The sequence below is a fragment of the Chiloscyllium plagiosum genome, unplaced genomic scaffold (genome assembly GCF_037043375.1).
Source record: "Chiloscyllium plagiosum isolate Xiang-an unplaced genomic scaffold, Cpla_swu_hap1 HiC_scaffold_39, whole genome shotgun sequence".
In the NCBI taxonomy this organism is placed as follows: domain Eukaryota; kingdom Metazoa; phylum Chordata; class Chondrichthyes; order Orectolobiformes; family Hemiscylliidae; genus Chiloscyllium; species Chiloscyllium plagiosum.
The window spans coordinates 73,058,181-73,079,346 of record NW_028270177.1 but is presented as its reverse complement, the minus strand read 5'-3'; the positions used below and the strand labels follow the sequence as shown (position 1 = coordinate 73,079,346).

Genomic DNA, 21,166 nt, shown 5'->3' with positions numbered 1-21,166 from the left:
TTTGCCGACCTTTTATCCTACTCTAAGATCAGACTAACCTACATAACCGTCAATGCACTAGCTTCCATGTGCCTATTCAATAGTCTTCTTAATTATACCTAATGTATCTGACTTTCTTTCTATCACTGGCTGTGCATTCTAACCCCACCATACTCTGTGTTAAGCAGCTATCTCTGACAACCCCCCGAAACCTTCCTCCAAACACCCCCTCCCCCCGCAACCTTAAAATTACGCTGCTTGTGGATAGCCATTTCTGCCATGGTAAAAGACTCTGGCTATCCAATCTTTGTCTCTCAACATTTGTACACCTCTATCAAGTCACCTGTCATTCTTCTTCACTCCAGGGAGAAAATCCCTAGCTCCTTCAAATTTTCTTCCTAAGATTTGCAAAGTTTGTGCGAAGAGATGCCCTCCAGACCAGGCAGCATCCTGTTAAATCTTCTCTGCACACTCTCTGAGGCTTTCACATATTTCCTATAATGAGGCAACCAGAACTGAACACAATATTTCAAGTGTGTTTGAACCACAGCTTTTTCGAGCTAAGCATTAACCTCTCCGCTCTAACACTCAATCCCCCTGCTCATGAAAGCCAACACATCATAAACCTTCTTAACAACTCTATCAACTTGGGTGACAATTTTGTGGGATCTATGGACATGGACCCCAAGATCCCTCTGTTTCTTCCCATTGCTAAGAATTCTGTCTTTAACCCTGTATTCTGTATTCAAATACAACCTTCTAAAACAAATCACTTCACACGTTTTTAAGGTGGAACTTTATCTGCCACTTATTATTCCAGCGCTGCATCCTGTCAATGTTCTGTTGCAACCTACAACAGCCTTCCATACTATACACAATTCCATCAACCTACATGTCTTCGGTAAACTTACTAACACACCGTTCCACTTCCTCATTAAAGTCATTTATAAAAATCACAAACAACACACGTCCCAGAGCCGATCCCTGTGGAACACCACAGGTCACTGATCTCCAGGCTGAATACTTTCCATCTGCTACCATCCTCTGTCTTCTATGGGCCAGCCATGCCCGTATCTGGAGAGCCAAATTTCCCTGCGTCCCATTCTTCCTTACCTTCTGAATGAGCCTACAATGGGGAAACTTATCCACCGCCTTGCTAAAATTCATGTTCACCACATCTACAGGTCTACCTTCATCAACATGTTTTTTTCACATCTTCAAATAACTCAATAAGGTTTGTGAGGCATGACCAGCTTTTCAAAAGCCATGCTGACTATCTCTAATCAAATTATCATGTCTCTCAGAAGCGTCTCCAATACTTTGCCTACCGCTGATGTAAGACTGACTGTTCGGTCATTCCCAGGGTTATCCATATTCCCTTCCCTGAACAAGGGAATAACATTTGGCACACTCCAATCAGCTGGCACCACTCTAGTGGACAGTGAAGACACAACGATCGTCACCAAAGGCACACCAATCTCTTCCATCACTTCCAGGAGTAACCTCATGTATACCCCATCTGGCCTACGGGATTTATCTATCTTTATGTTTGTACTTCAATCAGTCTGTACTTCCCCTCAACTTGCCTACACCCTGTCCAACCAACTGATTGACTGCTTTCCATTTCAGTGCAATATACAGTGCTACCTTCCTGAGCAAGTATGGTTCCCAACTTCCTGCGAATCACAGAATTAAAAGAAAAGAATGCACCAATGCCTTCCAGATAAAGAGCATACGACCAAAACATCGATTCTCCTGCTCCTCGGATGCTGCCTGACCTGTTGTGCTTTTCAGTACTACACTTTTCAACTCTCATCTCTATCAACTGCAGTCCTCACTTTCTGCATTACTGAGGGCTGTCCCCTCTGCACACTGAGCGGGAAATTAACCATCTGGACTCATTGTATGTGGGGCTGACTGCTCAGTTCTGGAAAGTTGCACTTGATAAATACATTTTTAAAAAAGAAATTACAATTCAACAAATAGCCATTCAGTCCCAGAGTTACAATTTTCATGGTTTGGGCAGCCTGATTAAAAATAGTGAATGAATGAGGAACTCCGAGGTACAGAGTACTCCCAGGTGTTATATTCCACCTTACGATTATGCAGAGTGTATTATCTGACAGACTGGTGTGACAATGGCATGAGCTGACATGTGGAGGTGGAACATTTTTGCCATAACAGAGACATGTTTGTGGGAGGTCAGGGCTAACAACTCAATATTCTGTTGTACTGGAACAATAGGCAGGACAGGAGAGGGTTTTGAAGAGGAGGTGGTATTGCGTTATTAATTAAGGAACAGTTACTGCAGTAAGGAGGGACGATATCTTGGACGTGTCTTCAAATGAGGCCTAATGGGTCGAGGTTAGTGTCCAAACGATGACGGATACACTGCTGGGGATATTTTATAGAGCCCCAGGAAGATGAAAATACAGGAGCAGATATATAACCAATTCACTGAGGTGCATAAAAACCAAATCACTGAGGTGTGAAGGAAATCAGAGATAGGAAAGCAATGGTGGAGATATTACAGAGATGCGAAAGCAAGGCTGGAGATATTACAGAGATAGGAAAGCAAGGCTGGAGACGTTACAGAGATAGGAATGCAAGGTTAGAGATGTTACAGAGAGAGGAAAGCAAGGCTGGAGATGTTACAGAGAGAGAAGAAAGCAAGGCTGCAGATGTTACAGAGAGAGGAAAGCAAGGCTGGAGATGTTACAGAGATAGCGTGGCCTATGCATGCTAGAATAGGTTAGCGGGATATTTTTAAATTCATTTACAGAATATGGGGAAAGATGAAGCAGCTGAAGATTAGAGAGACAGGGAGGAGTGTAGGGGTTGGCGGAATTTACAGCGATAGATGGGACTGGAGTATTAGATAAAGATTGTAGTGATACGGAGGGTTACGGAGATACAAATGGATGTTGCGGCTGGAGGAGATGACAGGGAAAAATACAGAAATACACGTAGATAGTCTAAAAACGGAATTAATGGAGAAAATATTATAGAAATCTGTGGAATAGACAAGGCACTTTGGAGGAACTGAAGGAGTGAGACCTTGGACTGTCCAATCACAAGCGTCATAGAGTGAGTGTCATACAGCACAGAAGAGGCCCTTCGATTGATAGTGACAAAAAAATAAAAGCCCTGTAGACCCTGGAAATCCCTCCTTCCTAACATCTGGGGGCGAGGGCTGTATGTGGGAGAGGCACCAACAGACTCCTCAAGCAACAATGTGTCATAACGAAACCTCATTGTGTCACTGACACGGAAACCTCCTGCTGACTCCCTTCCCTCAGCTGATGGATCAGTGTCCCTCTGATGGAAGCCGAGAGTGACAAAGATGGAAAGGTATCTTGAGTGGACCATTTCAAAACCACCACCCAGAGGGGCTCAGCAGCAGCATTGCTGAAATGGTCGGGTCCAAAAGGACATAGCTGCAAGACTGGGTCTGCACTGAGTGGGAAGGGAACGACTGAGAGGGAGAAACATACTTGACCTTATATTCACCAACCTACTGGCTGCAGGCACATTGATCGATGACGTATTGGGAAAGGTGACTACCACACACAGTATTTCTATAGACAAAGTCCCACTTTTACATTGTGAATTGTGAGAATTGTGTGAATTGCGTGAGTGCGTGAGTGCGTGAGTGCGTGAGTGTGTGGGTGTGTGAGTGTATGTGTGTGAATTGTGTGAGTGTGTGAGTGTGTGTGTGTGTGTGTGTGAAGTCTTAGTGAGAGAGTGAGAGAGTGAAAGAGTGTGAGTGTGAGTGTGAGTGAGAGTGAGAGTGTGCGAGTGTGAGTGTGAGAGAGTGTGTATATGCATGAGCACACGTGAGAGGTACGATCACCATGCGCAATGGAACAAATTTCAAAGAGACCTAAAACTCAACACTGGCCTGTGTGAGGTGATTCGGGTCATTACCAACAGCAGCAGAATTGTACTCCAGCACAATTTTCACTGTCACTGCCTGGCATGTGCTGCACAATACCCTGACCATCAGGCCAGGGGATAACGCCTTGTTCAATGAGGAACACAGGATGGCCAGTCAAGAGCAGCACCAGGTATACCTCAAAATGAGGTGACATTACCAAACAGGACCCTTACCCACCAAATAGCATAAACAGCCAATGACAGACAGATCTAACTAACAAACTAATTTCTGCAATTCTGTCACATGCAATCAGCGTGAATTGTGTGGTCAATTAAACAACTCACTGGAAGAGTAGGATCCACAAATATCACCTTCCTCAACGATGGAAGGGCCCAGCACAACAATAGAAAAGCTAAGGAAGAAATATTCACAACAACGTTCAGACCGAAGTGTCGATAGGATGATCTATTTTAGTCTTCTCCAGATGGGAGTCTTCAGCTAATTTGATACACGGTAAATCCAAACAGCTGAAGGGATGAGGTAATGCAAAGGATGTGGGCCCTGATAACATTCCATTCAAATTATTCCTGCAGGGATATTGCACTGGGATCTACCTGACAATGTGGGAAACTATCCGTGTGTGTCCTGTACACACAGACAAAACATCACACAATCAATGATTGCCCCATTGCTCTAATCCCTATCATTAATAAAGTGGTGGAAGATGTCACTCACAGTTGGATCAAGCAGCACTTCCTCAGCACCAACCTGCTCACTGAAGCTCAGTTTGGGCTCTCATCCCTTTGAAGCCTTGGTTAACGATGTCCAACAAGAAAACACATAGCTGAATTCTAGAGGTAAGTTGACAGTGACAGTTAACATGATCATAACTGCACTTGACCAAGTGTCGTATCCAGGCTTAACGGCAAACCTGGAGCAAAGAAGAATCGTCTGCACTGGCTGAAGTTATACCTGGTACAAAGGAAGGTGGCTGGGGTTGGTGGAGAGCAACCATCTCCGCTCCAGGACAGCTCTGCAGCAGTTCCCCAGGAAAGGGTTTCTGGGTAACCCTGTAGATCAGAAATGGAAGAGGAAGCTACCATACTCCGACAGCATGAGAGGGATGCTCTCTTGTTCGTCAGAGACGACTGGTGGCAATTTAGCTGGACAGTCATCATGCCTCAAGTAAGGGAGAGGTTGAGTAGGACAGTCCGTTAGTCACCCCAGTCAGTGCAGGAATTGAACCCACACTGTTGGCATTAATAACTAACCGTCCAACTGATTGAGCTAACCAAGTACTCGCTCAGCTCTTTGGGATAAATATTGTCATATTAATCGTTCAGATATGTTGCTAAAGACCTCTGGAGCAGGTTGAACTAGAAGCCAGCTTCTTAACTCAGAGAGAGGGACAGCATCAGTGAGCTGTAAGAGTGCTCTCTGCCCTAGGACCAATCATTAATGGCCCTCCCTGTACATTAAAGTCACAAGTGAAGATGTTTGCCAATGATTGGACAATGTTCAACACCATTCGTGATTCACTCAGATACTGAAGTAGTCCTTGTCCAAATGCAACAAGGACCTGGAAATATGCAGGCGTGTGCTTAACAGTGACAAGTACCATTTCCATTACACACGTGCCAGACAACGATTACCTCTAACAATAGAAAAGTGTACCATATCATTTAATGTTCAATGCCACCAATATCACTGAACACCCACCTAGAAATATCCCTGGCATTACCGTTAACCAGAACTGGACTGACCATATAATTACATTACCCATTCCTGTGAAGGGCTTATGCTGAAATGTCGACTCTCCTGTACCTCAGGTGCTGCCTAACCTGTTGTGCTTTTCCAGCGGCTAACTTTGACATATATTAATTCATTGGCTACAAGAGTATGTCAGGGGGTGGAATCCTGCAGAAATAACATACCTCAAAAGTTCCGAAAGCCTGTCTTCCATCTATAAGACACATGTTGAATGTGTGTGTGATTAAATACTTCCATTTGCCTGTGTGAGTGTAGCTTCACCCCTCACCCACTGACACTCAGTAGCAGCAATATCTGCCATCTGCACGGTGCTCTACAGAAATTTACCAAGGCTCCTTACAACATACCTCTGAAACCACGACCATCAAGAGAGACAAGAGAAACGGATACATGGGACCCCCACCATGTTCACGTTCCAATCCAAGCCGCCCACCATCCTGATTGGGAAGTATATTGCTGTTCATTCAGTGTCACTGTTTCAATGACCCTCCCTAACGCACATGGGCTGCAACGGGTCAATGTGACAGCTCAACACCACCTTCTCAAGGGCAACACGAGACAGGCAATAAATACCGTCACAATCATATCTAGTAGAAATTAAAATGAAAAATATTGTCCAGACCTGCCCAATGCTGGGCCCTGAGTTTTGGGCTTTGGAGCTCAGGCTGTTTGGGTCCAGGCAGTACCTTGCTTGTTGTGAACAGCTGAAGGGATATGTTGTTTGAAATAATCTGTCAGTCTTTCAGATGCATGGCCTACATACCGAGCATCACACAGACACTGACAATCACACCACACATTACTGAGCTCTGAGATAGACAGAAGCAATTGAAAATATCCTCATATCTGACTGTAACATGTTTAAACACACAGTGATATTGTTGCGACGAAAATTATTAAGCGTGCAGGGGGAAAGTGAGGACAGCAGATGCTGGAGATCAGAGCCAAAAAGTGTGGTTCTGGAAAAGCACAGCCATTCAGGCACCATCTGAGGAGCAGGAAAGTCGACTATTAGTTCACAATATTAATACAAGGGAAAATAATTGCATTCTTTCACAGTCCTTGCACTTAGTAATAATTTGGTCTTGGGTGTGGTAATGAGCCTCAACATTTCAATGCTCCTTACTATGAGTTGGGCACTGTTTTCATCATATTATTGTTATAAAAGTGAACAGAATAAATGGATCGATTTTGTGCTTATTGGACAATCTAAAAGTTGGTATTATGAAAGGTTATCGTACATTCAGTAAAGAGTCTTTGCTGTTAACGGTTAGAAGAATGCTGTAAACATTTACACAGAAATTTCCAGCTTAAGACACACACAACGTCGGTGGGCTGAGATAATACTGGCCATCAATGGAGCTGCAAAATTCTGTTTAGATATTGGATATTATAACACTGGATATGGTTTATGAGGGATCCAATGTAAGATGCAATGTGCTGCAGGAGCCCATCACCTTTATAACACCTTCATTCAGGATCAGGTCCAAGGTACAGAACTACAGAGTTTAGGTGCCATACCAGAAGAGATATACCTGCAAGACATGGCTGTTTACAGGTCATTGTTACAAATGTTGAACTGGGTCTAGACCAGTGCCATGTGCTAGTCCATTGACCAGTTTTCCCCACTCACATCTCCCTGCTGTTCAGGTATGTCTGTAACCAATCCATTGTGAGGGATTGTGTCAGTAACTGCCCAGCTCCAGTTTGGAAGCTCTCTGGACAGAATTTGGAGATGGCCAGTGTTTTGGAGGTCATGGTGAGGCCCAGTAACACTGTGACTGAATTCAGGCTTTTTCTCAGTCTTTTTCAACAGCTTTGCTGCCTGCAAGACGGTGTGTTCACTGATCTGAACATCAATGAGCTATTTACTACAGTCACTGAATTGTGTAATAGTTAGGTGTGCGCTGTGGTAATTCAATTATTCTTCACTTCAATTGTTTTCAACTGAAAAATAATGATGTTTGGTTTATTTTAAAATATGTAAGAAACAACGTGATATTGACTCTTCATTGTACAAAAAGGAAAAGTGACCTGTTGTATTTTTCCCACAAACTCATCAAGCAACAGTCAGATATTGTCTGTAAAGCAGGATTTCTGTGAACAGGATATGTACCAGGCAACATCACCACCCTCTCTGGTGGGGTCTGTCCCACTGCTAGGACACAGCCAGGCTGAGGGGGCAGCTCCTTGGTATATAGTCTATACAGTGCTCAGCATTGATGCTGGATCCTGTGGCTGCGAGACTGCTCTGTGGCAAGTTATGGAGAATCAACAAAAGGGAAACATATAATTGACCACATCTTCACCGATCTGCCTGCTGCAGATACACCACTCCATTTCATACATCGATAAGAACGGTCACAGCACAGTCCTTATGGGGAGCAAGGGCTACCTTCACAATGTCCAGACTCGCCTCACCATGATATGTAGCCCCCGGGCAGTGAATTGTACAGACTTAAAACCGATTGAGAAACAAATAATGATGCATTCTTGAGGTGCAGTAGGCCATCGGCAGGAGGAGAATCATACTCTGCACAGCTCATACAGTCTGCAACCTCACAGCCAGACATACCTCCCACTGTACAGTAACCATCACGGCCCAACATACCTCCCACTGTACAGTAACCATCACAGACCGACATACCTCCCACTATACAGTAACCATCACGGCCCGACATACCTCCCACTGTACAGTAACCATCACAGACCGACATACCTCCCACTGTACAGTAACCATCACGGCCCGACATACCTCCCACTGTACAGTAACCATCACGGCCAGACACACATCCCACTGCACAATAAACTTCATGGCTCGACATACCTCCCACTGTACAGTCACCATCAAGAACTCAGTGCTTTGCACTGCTGCGTCACCTAAGTCCTGGGTTCAATTCTGGCCTTGGGTGACTGTCTGTGTGGAGTTTTCACATTTACCCCGTGTCTGCGTGGGTTTCCTCTGGGTGCTCCGGTTTCCTCCCACAGTCCAAAGATGTGCAGGTCAGGTGAATTGGCCATCCTAAACTGCCCATAGTATTTGGTGCATTAGTCAGGGTTCAATATCGTGCAGGGGAATGGGTCTGGATGGGTTACTCTTCTGAGGGTTGGTGTGGACTGGTTGGGCTGAAGGGCCTGCTTCCACACTGTAGGGAATCTAATCTAATCTCCAAGGTTCAAGTCAGGAATGTGATGGAATTAGCACCTGTCTGAATGAGTGCAGCTCCAACAGTATTCTCGTATGGACTTACTCGCACAGGCAACACAGTTTTGTGGGGAATATCCTGTTTTACAAACTTGATTATTTTGGGGAAGTGAGACAATTGATTGATGAGGGCATGGAACCTTTGATATGGTTCCTTATGGCAGGCTCCGACAGAAGGTGAAGTGAAATAGGATCAGCGTTCAGTTAGTAAGATGGATAGAGAACTGCTTGGCCATAGAAGACAGAGTAGTGGTGGAACAGTGTTTTTTTGACTGGAGATCTGTAAATAGATTGGCAGAGTTGCAGATTGTGAGGATGATTGCCAGAGATATAGGTCAGCTGCAGACTTGGACAGAGAAAACACAGATATAACTTTATCTGGACAGTTGTGACGTGATGCGTTTTAGAAGGTCTAATGCAGGAGAGAAGTATAAAGTGGATGGAAAAACAACTGGCCACATCAACATCCGAAGGGATCTTGGTGTACAGCTCCACAGTTCCCGGAAAGTGACAACACGGGTGGATAGGGTGATCAAGAAGACTGACGGCAAACTTGCAGACAGGCATCAGAGCGTACAATATGAAAATTAGCAGGTTATATTGCAGTTGTAGAGAATCTCAGTTCGGGCACATTTGGAATATTGTGTACAGTACTGGTTGCCACACCAGCAGAACGATGTGGAAGTGTTGGAGAAGCTATGGAAACGCTTTACCAGGAAGTTGTCTGGTTTGGATGGTATTAGTCAGAAGGAGAAATTGAACAAACATGGTTTGTGTGCAGCTGGGCATCATTGGCTATGGGACTACGTGATGGAGATTTACAACTTTTTATCAGAGACAGAGAGAAGGACAGTTAAAGACTTTTTCCCAGAGTAGAAATATCAATTACTCAGGACCGTAGATTTTAGTGAAGGAGAAAGTTCAGGTGATATTCTCGGCAAGATTTTTTTGCTTTTCCAGATAGAATGTGAAAGTGACTGGAATACACTGATAAGAGGGAAACAAGCTAATATAGCAAGGTTTAAGAGGCATCTTGACACAGAGTAGAAACAACAACGAATAGAATTACGTAGAATATGTAGAAGCAAAAACTTTCGTTTTAACTTTAGAAGGGCATCATGTGTCAGTATAGGCTTGCTGGGCTGAAGGGCCTGTTCCTGTGCTGGACTGTTCGTTAAGTCAAGATTTGTGTGCAGCAGTGGCGAGATGCTCAGTCAATGATTACTAATGATTAATAACCACATTATTGTTGATCTCTCCTCATCAACTTGCAGGTTTATGTCCTCCCTTCCACTTTCGGGAAACTCAATACGGAGAATTTGGCGTGAAAGTCGGAGCTGGTAACTGGTGAGTCCATCTCGCCCCTCGCTACTACGACCTTCTATCTTGGACACCAACGTCTCAGGGGACACTCCACTAACAGGAGCTGCACGTATGCCACATCTCCGACGTTAGAATCTGACATATGCCAGCCTCACCATGCCATCTCAGCACATCTCCGACCCACTGATAGTACACGTGTACTTCAATGCTGCAGCTCAGGTTGCACTGACAACTCTCAATGCAATGCTGCTGCAAAGACACTGTGCTCAGGGGGATCCATCCAGCTCATGGCCTGTCCCTCTGAGCTGCTCACTCCGTGTTTGTACACATTTAATGCTGCTGCAGGGACATGGGTAGAAAGGGAGACAACATCTTGTTGCTGTTAGAGAGCTCAATTACCAGTGGCGAATCTTTAATGTAATTGGATGAAATATTAGAGAAGTGGTGAGGAAAGTTGTTATTTCACCCAGAGTATGGTAGGGGCCTGGGAGTCACACATGGAAGCGGGGTAGATGCAGAAATTCTCAAACCATTTTAAAAAGGTGCCGGGATCTGCACCTGAAGATCTACACTGTCCGGGGAGACAGAACCAGGGCTTTAACAAACATTACAACTTGTCCAATGCAGACAGTGGACAAAGTCATCTCCTCTATACTGTGCTATTTGCTGAAGTTTTCAAAGGTTACCAATGTCTGATAGCATCAATACGCAGTGATGAGGGATGAGGACAGGGAGGAGCAGTGTGTGAATTGATTAACGTCACAATAATACTGATCCCATCCTTTATACACAATACTACTTCACTGTGTTGGCCTATTTATCCTTCCTGTAGAAATGGGGAAAACCTTTGACTATCCAGTTCCCAGTCGTGGTCACACTGCAGCCACATCTCCACAATCCCAGCTCCATCTGACCTAGCTATTTACAGCTACAATTTCACTGGCCTTGTTGACAAGATCCCGGCTTCATTCTTGCCTTATTGAAGGCTGCTCTCAGTCAACTAATGTTTCTCACTCTCAATTATTGCATATCATTCTCTACCATCATTCTGAACTTTACAAAAAAAATGATCGCTGCACCCCCAAAACATTCCCCTACTGACACTGGATCCACTTGCCCCATCTCTTCCCCAAGGACCAGGTCCAACAGTACGTGCTCTCTTGGGCTGGACACATACACCTGAAGTGTGCTCTCCTCCATATAATCCAGGGATACTGGCCCCTCATGACCCTGCACCACCAATAACCCAGTCAATATTTGGATAAATTAAGTTTCTCAGTATAACTAATCTGTAGTATTGTCATTGCTCTCAAATGCCCCTGAATATTTATTCTCTCCATCCTTTCCAATGGTTGCTGGCTGATAGACTGTACCTCACAGTTTAATTGAACACTTTTTGTTCTGTACCTCCAGCCAAATTCATTCTGTCCTTGGATGGATCCTCTGTCTCTTGGTCTCCTTAACTAACGCTAATCTCAACCAGTACTTCTACCTTCATCCTTTCTCTTCCCTTCTATCATTTTGGAATCCTTTATCCCCAGCAATATTTAACACCCAGTCCTGCTATTCCTTGAGCCAGCTCTCGGTGATCAGTACATCAGATTTCCACACACCAATCTGCATCTGGAACTCCCCACATTTCGAGTATTCCACTGATAAACTTGTGGTTGTAAATTAGTACCAACTATATCTCCCATTATTTTTAGAATCCTGGTAGTCTCCTCCACTATTCCTTCTTGGATCCCATACACACGGCAAGTTATTTTCAATTCCACCCACACACCCCAGAAGGAATTAGTCCCAGCTCTGTCACGTTAGCCCATCCAATTTGTAGAGTTGCTGCCTTCCCCAGAATCAGTCCCAATGACCCAGGAATCTGAAGCCCTTCCTGCTACACCATCGCTCCAGTCACACACTCATCTACCTAAAACTCAGAGTCCTGTTCTCACTTGTACACGGCCCTGCGAGTATTCCGGGGATTGATAAATTTGAGTTCCCATTTGCTAACCATCCACCTAGCTCCCTAAATTCTGATACCCAGACCACTTCACTCTTCCTACCCATGCCATCCCTACCAACGTAGACATGACCTTTGACTGCTCACTGGCCACCAGACGATTGTCGTGCAGACACAGTAACGTTCTTAACCCCACTATCCTGGAATTACAGACACGCTGACACCTTATTCACTTTCCTGACTTCTCTGTGACTATTGCTCCTCCTTCCTTCTCCCTCCCCTCCTGTACAGTCAGGCTGTTTGTGGGGCCACAGACATGTGTCTGACTGCACCTTCATCAGCTTCCGAAATGGTAAACTGAATTGGGAGGGAGACATCAGGCTATACATGGATTCCCTGGCTGTTTCTCTTCGATTGCCTAGACCCCATCCCTTACTTATTCCAGGTTGTCATGTCTGCAGGGTGGTCTGTTCTGTGTGTGTGCTATCCCCATAACTCTCAGCATGGCAGAGTCTCTAGTCACAGTCTGAGCTCCACGACCCAGTGTTCATCGAGGACACGAGCAGGCGCTCTGACTTCCCAATGTAACAGAACACATTTTCCATTTGACAAACATGCCTTGCCATGTCTTAAAATGCAACATGTCTAGAGTAACTTACTTAATTACTTAGAATTAAGTTAACATCAGGGACATCATAATATGGTTAAGTCCCTTATTCAACTGTGGCTTACTGAGCATAATTTATTATACTGGCTCAGAATTTCACATCCCCCTCATATTTCTGAGATCAATCTTTATTTCAGAAGTTAAAAAATAAATTTGCTGACTTACAGCAATTAACTGACAGTCACTAATAACGGTGTATTTATCAGCCAATGAACATACAACCTTTTCTGTGATGGCTCTTGCACTTCATTCAAACTCGATGCAGGAAGGTCTCAGTAGCAGAAGGTTTTCTCCGTGACTCCCAGATACGTGTAATCCTCCAGCTCCCACTCCCTCACAGGGTCACCATCTCTGTGACTGCCAGGGGCGTGCAAACCTCCAGCTCCCACTCCACTCTGCTCACTCACAGCGTCACCGTCTCTGTGAATCCCAGGCATGACTAGGCCTCGATCCTCAGTGCTGATTTATAATCGTCCCATGTTGGTGCATTCACCTCCTAGACGTGAGTGAGCCTCAAGATCTGGTTCCATGTTGCTCCCTCACAGGGTCACTCCCTCTGTGACTCGCCGTTGATTTCGAGCCTCCTGCTCTGCTGTTTCTCCAACTCCAAGTCCCAGTTGGCCTCGATCCTTGATGCTGATTAATATTCTACTGCTCTCTCTCAGGGTCTCTCCCCTTGTGACTCCCAGGTAATGGTAGGCCTCAAGCCTCAGCTGAGATTTATAACAGCCCGTTCCGCACTGCACTCTTACAGGATCGCTGTTGTGCCTGAAAGACAGTGGGAAAGAGGAGGGTTAGACAGAGCAGAGGGTGTTACAGTGATTGAGGGAGCTGTATGGGATGGAACAGGTTATCTGGGGAGCTAGGGAGACCTGCAGCAACTAAAGAGGTTTACTGGAAGATAGAGTGAGAGTTGAAGACACAGAAGAAGGCAAAGAAAATAGAAAGATTGTGGCTTGTTCATGATGGAGCTTTGTAGAGTCTATAGGGCTTTTTCTGAGCTGCTTACAGCGATGTGCAGACTTCAACAAATGCAATTTGAGAGCCAGCAAGTGTTGTATGGTACTGGAAACTGTTGGATGTTACAGAGTTAGAAGACTCGCAGTAACTGGGCGGAATATAAACTTTCAAGCACTGGTGGTGTTCAAGGTCTCTCAGGACATGAAGAGGTGCAGAGAATGGAACCATTCCAAATAGTGGGATGGTAGGGGCTGGAAGTCATAAAATGGATAAAGAGGACGAAAAGTGCCAATTCAGCACACACTACCATTGTAATTATAGAGATTTAGGAAGGGAATCTGTGCTGTCATTGATTACAGTTATATGGAGAGTTACAGAAGCTGAAGGGGTGACAAATTTAAAAAGGGAGAAATTTTAGGTGATCAGAATTTCCAACGGCTGGTACAGTGGCTCAGGAAGGCAGCTCACCACCTTCTCAGGAACAACACAAAGTCAACAAGAACTGCTGACTCATCCATCAAAGTTCATGTCTGTGAATGAATGAAGAAATAAAAGATCTACAAGTAGCACTGAGGTCACTCAGGCAGGCTCTTTCAACAGTACTTCCCAAACCCGGAACCACTATACCCTGGAAGGACAGGAGATCCAGCTGCACGGGAACACCAGCATTTCCAAGGTGCCCTTCAAGCCACGCTCCATCCTCCCAGCACTGTGTCTGTCCCTACACCTAAAGGATTGCAATGGGTCAGGAAGGCAGCTCACCACCACCTTCTCCAGGGAATTACAGATGGGAATGTAATGGTGAAACTCTGCCGTTAACAGCCAGACAGAAAAATAAATCCTGCAGTGGGTGTGAAATGAAATTTCCGTTTCAGAACAACATGCTTAGCATGGATAGAGGATTTGTCCGATTGGCACAAGACAGAGAGTGTGAAGAAAGGGGTCTTTTTCACGATGGTAACTGGTGATGAGGGGAGCTCCGCAGGGGTCAGTGTTGGGACTACACTCTACACGTTATTCATTCAGAGTCTGGACAAAGGATGTGAAGGGGTACGAGAAATGGGTTTCCATGAAAGATCCCAGTGACTAAATGCTTGACTAAAGAGGACCAGGTGAAGTCTCTGGGTCTGCACTTGATGAAGTTTCAGAGGCGGAGGCAGAATCTCATTCAAACTTACAGAATACTGAGGGGCCTGGATGGTGTGAACGTGGGCAAGATGTTTCCATGAGCAGGAGAGACTAGAGGCCAAGGGCACAGCTTCAGAGTGAAGGGACGACCCTTTCGAATACAGATGTGGAGGGATTTATACAGCCAGAGGGTGATGGATCTGTTGAACTCACTACCTCATGAGGCTGTGGGTGCTAAGTGATTCAGAGATAGCTAGGTTCTGGATGAGTAAGGAGATCAAGGGTTACAGGGAGTAAGTGAGAGAACGAGGTTGAGAAACAATTCAACCATAATCGAATAGTGGAATAGACCCGATGGACCGAATAGCCTAATTCTACTCCTATAAATGATGGTCGTATGGACTGCACTTTTTCCCTAGGTTTCTAAGTGTGCAGTTATCATTTCTGGCATATCGTTTACCATACATTCCAGCACCTTCCTGATTATTGATGTCACTTCTTGGTTTCAGATAAACTGCAGAGAGCTACACCACAGAGTAACTTGGAAATCCTTGTGTATAAATCTCAGAAAGGTAGCATACAGGGCAAGCAGGATATAGAGAAGGCAAATGGAATGCTGGCATTGATTCCAAAGGGAATGGAGAATAAAAATAGGGAAGGCTTATCACAACTATAAAGGATTCCTGTCAGCTCGCACTGAGAATACTGTGAACAGGTTGGCCCCCTATCTGGAGGGAAAATGTCCTTGCATTGGAGGCAGCCCAGAGAAGGTTCACCAGGCTGTTCTTCAAAATGGAGGGATATTGATGAGAAGAGGTGGAGAAGGTTGAACTTGCAGTCGTTACAATTTAGAAAATGAGGCAAATTTATTGATACACCAAAGATTCTTGTGTTCTTACAGATTCGGTACTGAGACATTTTCTCCTGAGCAAGGATCTGTAACTGAAGATAAAGGGGAATACAGACACCAGCGAAGCTAACAGAGAAAAGCTGGGTTGTAGAGACTGGAGAATGTTACAGAGTTTGGGTGGTTTGAGATCACTGTTGGTGGTTAGAGATCAGATGGTTGTCGGGCTGAAAGATGTCAAGGAGAGTTACAGGGTTATCAGTCCTGAAGGAGTTACAGAGATCAGGAGGAATACAGGGACTAGAGATTACTCAGATAGGGGTGGTCACTGGATATTCAGGAGATACAGAGACTGGGAGGGTTGTGGGGACTGAAGATTACACAGATATTGGTGGTAGTTTGAGCTAAAGAAGCTTTCAAAGAAAGGGAAGGTTGTAGGCACTGGAGATTAGACAGATTGGGTAGAATTTGGAGCTACAGGAGTTTATAGAGAAATGGATGATTATTGGTGTTGGGGATTACACTGACATGCACAGCAGTTGGAGCTGCAGGAGTGAGTGAGATAGGGAGGGTTGAAGGGGCTGGAGCAGTTCATACAGCCAGGGAGAAGTGTAGGGATTGGAGGGACCAGAGATACTGAGGGTTGTAGGGCTGCAGGAGTTCAGAGAGTTAGTGAGGACTGTGAAGGCAGGTTGGCAGCATTCCCATCAGTTACACAGGGATTTGGAGTGCTGTTCTGGAAGAGGTTACAGAAATCAACAGGGTTGCAGATACTGGAAGATATTACAAAGACAGTGAGCTGTAGTATTTGAGGAGGTTACAGCGACAGGATGCATTGAGGAGTTGGAGGCTGCTATAGGTATTAAACATGCTGCAAGGGATCAATAACCTTACATCGATCAGGAGGATTGGAAGATCTGGAGATAAAGAAAGAGAATTGCAGCAACTGAAGAATATCACAGAGATGGGGAGTAACATATGAGTTCGAGGAGTTATAACATGAGATGAGCTGTATTCAATGGAGTCAGGAAAGATACAGGGCGATCTGAAGGGACTACAGATGATCAAAAGGACAGTGAGGCTTCTCAGTGTAGGATTGGGGCAGTTTACGCAGACAGGGAGAATTTTATGGAATGTTGCTAATTTATGAGATTATGAACTTGTATAGAATTGAGGAATGAACAGAGATAAGGAAGGCTGTAGTTAATGAAGACATTTGTTGATGTCGGATGTTGAGGTTCTGGAAATTATATGGACCGGAAAGCTGGACAATCTGTCAGAACTTACAGACACAGGAACAGCAATAGAGCCTGGAGACACAAACACAGATAGGAAGCATTGCACTCACTCGAGGAGGTTTATGCTTTAGTGATGGTTGTAGGGGAGTGTAACGTTTACACAGATAGGGGTGTAAGAGCTGGAGAAGGTTAGATTGGTGGGGAGACTGGAGGAGCTTACATTGACAGGGTGGGTGATAGCGACAGGAGGATGTTACATAGATAGCCAGTCTTGTAGAAACTGAGTGGGAGAGTCACAGGCATTGGAGCTGGTTCCACAGATCGATGGTGTTGCAGGGACCTGAGAGGATTACGCAGATCGGGAGGATTGTAGGATGTCCACATTTTTAGTGTTTCAGGACTGGAAGAGGTTACACAGTTAAGGAGGGATGTTGAAGCAGTGGGAGTTCACAGGGACTTGGAGGTTTGAAGGGTTTGGGGCTGTTTATGGATAGAGGGATATATTTAGGGACAGTAATATGGAATGCAGAGGGAGAGTTTAGATTAGATTCCCTAGAACATGGGAACAGGTACTTCGGCCCAACAAGGCCACACCAACTCTCCAAAGAGTAATCCACCTAGACCCACTTCTCTCTGACAATGCATGTAACACTATGGACAATTTAGCACGGCCAATTCACCTGACCTGCACATCTTTGGACTGTCGGAGGAAACCGAAGAACCCGGAGGAAACCCACGCAGAAACAGGGACAAAGTGCAAACTCCACACAGACAATCACCTAACGCTGGAATCGAACCTGGGTCCCTGGCGCGGTGCGGCACCATTGCTCACCACTGAGCCACCGTGCTGCCCCAAATTGCAGAATTACGCAGAGAGAGAATATTTGAGGTGCTGGGAGGACTGTAGAGAGTGGAGGAGCAAATAGAGATGTGGAGTGCTGTTGTGGTTTGAAAGGGGTCTGGAGGTGTTCATACAGATAAGAAGGTCGGTAGGGATGGGAGAAGGTTATTGAGGTCGTGTGGTGCTATCGGCCAGGAGGCAGGTGTGTTATCGGGCCTGCAGAAGGTTACAATGATAGCATGTTCTCCTGGGGCTTGAGGAAGGTACACAGGTGGGTATTTTGCTCCTGGGTGGATGATTTTACAGAGATGGGGGCACCGTAAGTATTGTGGAAGACTACAGAAATATGAATTATTGTACTGAGTGCAGGATGAGATTATTGAGATTGGGCATGTTATCGACATTGGAGCAATTTACACATAGGGAGAGTCGTCAGCATCGGAGTAGGTGGAGGGAATATGGGAGGGGTGGAGGTTACAGAAATATAAACTTTTCTGGGAATTACAAGCATTCACTGGCACAAATGAGTTGGACCAAAAGGCATGTTTCCTTGCTGTTTGTCTGTATCACACAACAGACAGCGTGAGGGGTGAATATAGAACAGAAAGATCCCAGGTTTCAATGCAATCTCCTTGAGGGAGACCTGCTTTCCCCTCTGTTGTACTGATCCTCACTAAGACAGCACAGGCCTGGATTGATAACTGTCAACTTCCTATACTGACACAGGAAGGCTCAGTACAGCAGAGATGAAAGTAAACAAGACGGTGGGGTTTCAGCCTGGGACCATCATGCTGTGTGTTCGTACTTCAACACTGTATCTATGTCATGTCTTCCGGACCAAAGTTCGATCCCTTAAATACACTCTGCTCTGTTCACTGTGAGTGATGTTACCTCACTGCAGGATTTAGTGAAGGCTCCAGATCTCACTCTCCATCTCTCTGGCTGACCAACTCTCTTCAATGTGGTGATGAATGAAACAGGAACTGGGAATTCTGCAGAGTTTGGAGCATCCTGAGTACCTACAGGAGACAGAAAAACAGGCAGAATGGGAAACTAGACTGATGCATCAAGTGTTAAACATGGAGAATGGCACTGAGTCCCATAGAGATCTGGAAAATCCCAGTCTCCATCCCTAGCCTGTGCTGCTGCGTCTCTCTGGATTGGAGAATTCTGTTGGCTCAGGATCTGGAGTAGCGGCAAAAGGTGCAGTCACCGGCATCAATTAAACCCTCACAGTGACACATATCACATGGAGAGAGACTGTGTGATATCACCAGAGTGCAGGAAGGCATCACGATCAAACCACGGTCAGGAAGAAGGTGCACTGGGATCAGTACTCAGGGATGAGTGAGCCATCAGTGGGCCAGGCAATGGCCTCGTGTTACTCTCACTAGACTGTTCATCCAGAATTTAATGCCGGTGTCAGGGATACCCATCTAACTGCTTAATACCCTCTCAGTCAGGAAATCTGTTATAGGCTGCCGGTCTGGCCGACATATGAATCCAGACCCAGAGCAATAGGATTGACTCTCAAATACCGTCTGTAATGGTCTGTCAAGCCACTCAGCTCTAAGGCTGGTCAGGGTGGGCATGCGATGCTGGCCAGCCAGAGACCGCAATATCTCACGAGTCATTTAAAATCAACACTGTTGGGAGCAGTGTCCTGGCCAGTCATGTCGGTAGGTTTATGGACAGGACTTTAAGCTGACATGGAGGATGCAGGGACAGGGTTCAGGTGAAAGGAGCTTTCCAAATCCAAAGAGAAAATGTGAAGCCTCGGAACAGCATGGGAATGTGGCTGAGACAAGCAGAAAAGAACAGGATGGGACAAAGTTTAACTAAAACTGTACATCAATGAATCGGTTTGTGACAGGACATTGTGGGGAAGAGGAAATTATAATGTTGTTTTTTTTCGGAATGGACAAAGTATCTACAATAAGGTAATAGACTTGTGACACAGAGATAAATGAGACTTAGTCACCAGACAGACGCGATTACAAGTTGAACAAAAGGTGGAACATAAATATTCAACAGTAAACAACCTTACAGGATCTCAGGGAGAATGGAAAAGCAAGATGGGAACCCTGATACTAATGGATAAAAAAGGCATTACAGAGAAAACATTTGGTCTCGGATTATGCAGCTGAATCAGCCTGAATGTAAATTCTGGGTGCTCTGTGTCAAAAACACAAGCAGGACAATAGTTTTTTATGCTGCCTTGCAGTATTTCATTGCTCATCTCGGCATTAAACAGGAATTAATGAGAAATTGTAGCAAAGGTGGTGTGATAATTTTTGGAGACTTAAATCTTTGTATAATTTGGGACAGACACATTGGCAAGAGTGATATTAACCAAGATCCTCCTTGAATGTTTTAGTCAGTGTTTCTTTGAATGACACATTGTGCAAATGGCTAGGGATGTAACTACCTCAGATCGACTGTTGGGTGATGAAGCTGAGTGAATGCGTAATATCACACCGAGATCCTCCAAGAAATTATACCGGAATTCAAAATGATTATGACATTTTAAAGTGACCAGAATGCACCCGAGCATCAGTAACAAAGCCCATTATATGATTTTGAGAGAGAACTGACCAAGATAAACAGGGGAAACAGACTGAAATGTCAGTCTGTAAATGAACAGTGGAAAGCATTTAGAGCCAGAGAGTGCTGGAGACATACAACACATAAACGGACCCTTCGGTCCAACTCGTCCACGCCGTCCAGATATCCTTTCCTAATCTCATTCCGTCTGCCAGCACTTGGCCCATATCCCACTAAACCCTTTTTATTCATATACCAATCCAGATGCCTTTTGAATTCTTCAATTGCACCAGCCTCCAACACTTCCTCTGGCAGTACATTCCATACATAACCACACTCTGCGTAAAAATGTAGCCCCTTAGGTCCCTTTTAAATCTTTCATCTCTCTCCCTAAACCTGTGCCCTCCAGCTCTGGTCTCCACCATTCCAGGGAAAAGACCTTGTCTGTTTATCCTATCCATGCCCCTCATGATTTTATAAACCTCAAGAATGTCACCCCTTAGCCTCTGACGCTCCAAGGAAAACAGTTCCCATCATTTCAGCCTCTCCCGATAGCTCAAATCCTCCAACCCGGGCAACATCCTTGTAAAACTTTTCTAAACACTTTCCAACTTCACAACATCCTTCCAATAGGAAAAAGACCAGAACTGCATGGAATATTCCAAAAGTGGCCTAACTAGTGTGCTGTACAGCTGCAACATGACCTCCAATCTCCAATAATCAATGCTCTGACCAATAAAGGAAATAACACCAAACACCTTCTTCACTATCCGCTTAAATGTGTAACACTTACGGGGGCATGGGCGTGGACATGGATTAGACGGTGGGTG

The 21,166-nt window shown here is 45.0% G+C and overlaps 1 long non-coding RNA gene across 1 annotated transcript in view; it reads right to left on the bottom strand.

Moving 5' to 3' along the window:
• Positions 1-13,206: 13,206 nt before the first annotated feature.
• The window catches only part of LOC148138766 (uncharacterized), a 109,283-nt gene continuing 101,323 nt past the window's right edge, over positions 13,207-21,166 (bottom strand). Inside the window, exons 3-4 of the long non-coding RNA XR_015753835.1 lie at positions 18,684-18,811; positions 13,207-13,546 (exon numbers count right to left, since the gene is read on the bottom strand). This is a non-coding gene — a long non-coding RNA (uncharacterized LOC148138766). The remainder of the gene's footprint in view (positions 13,547-18,683; positions 18,812-21,166) is intronic.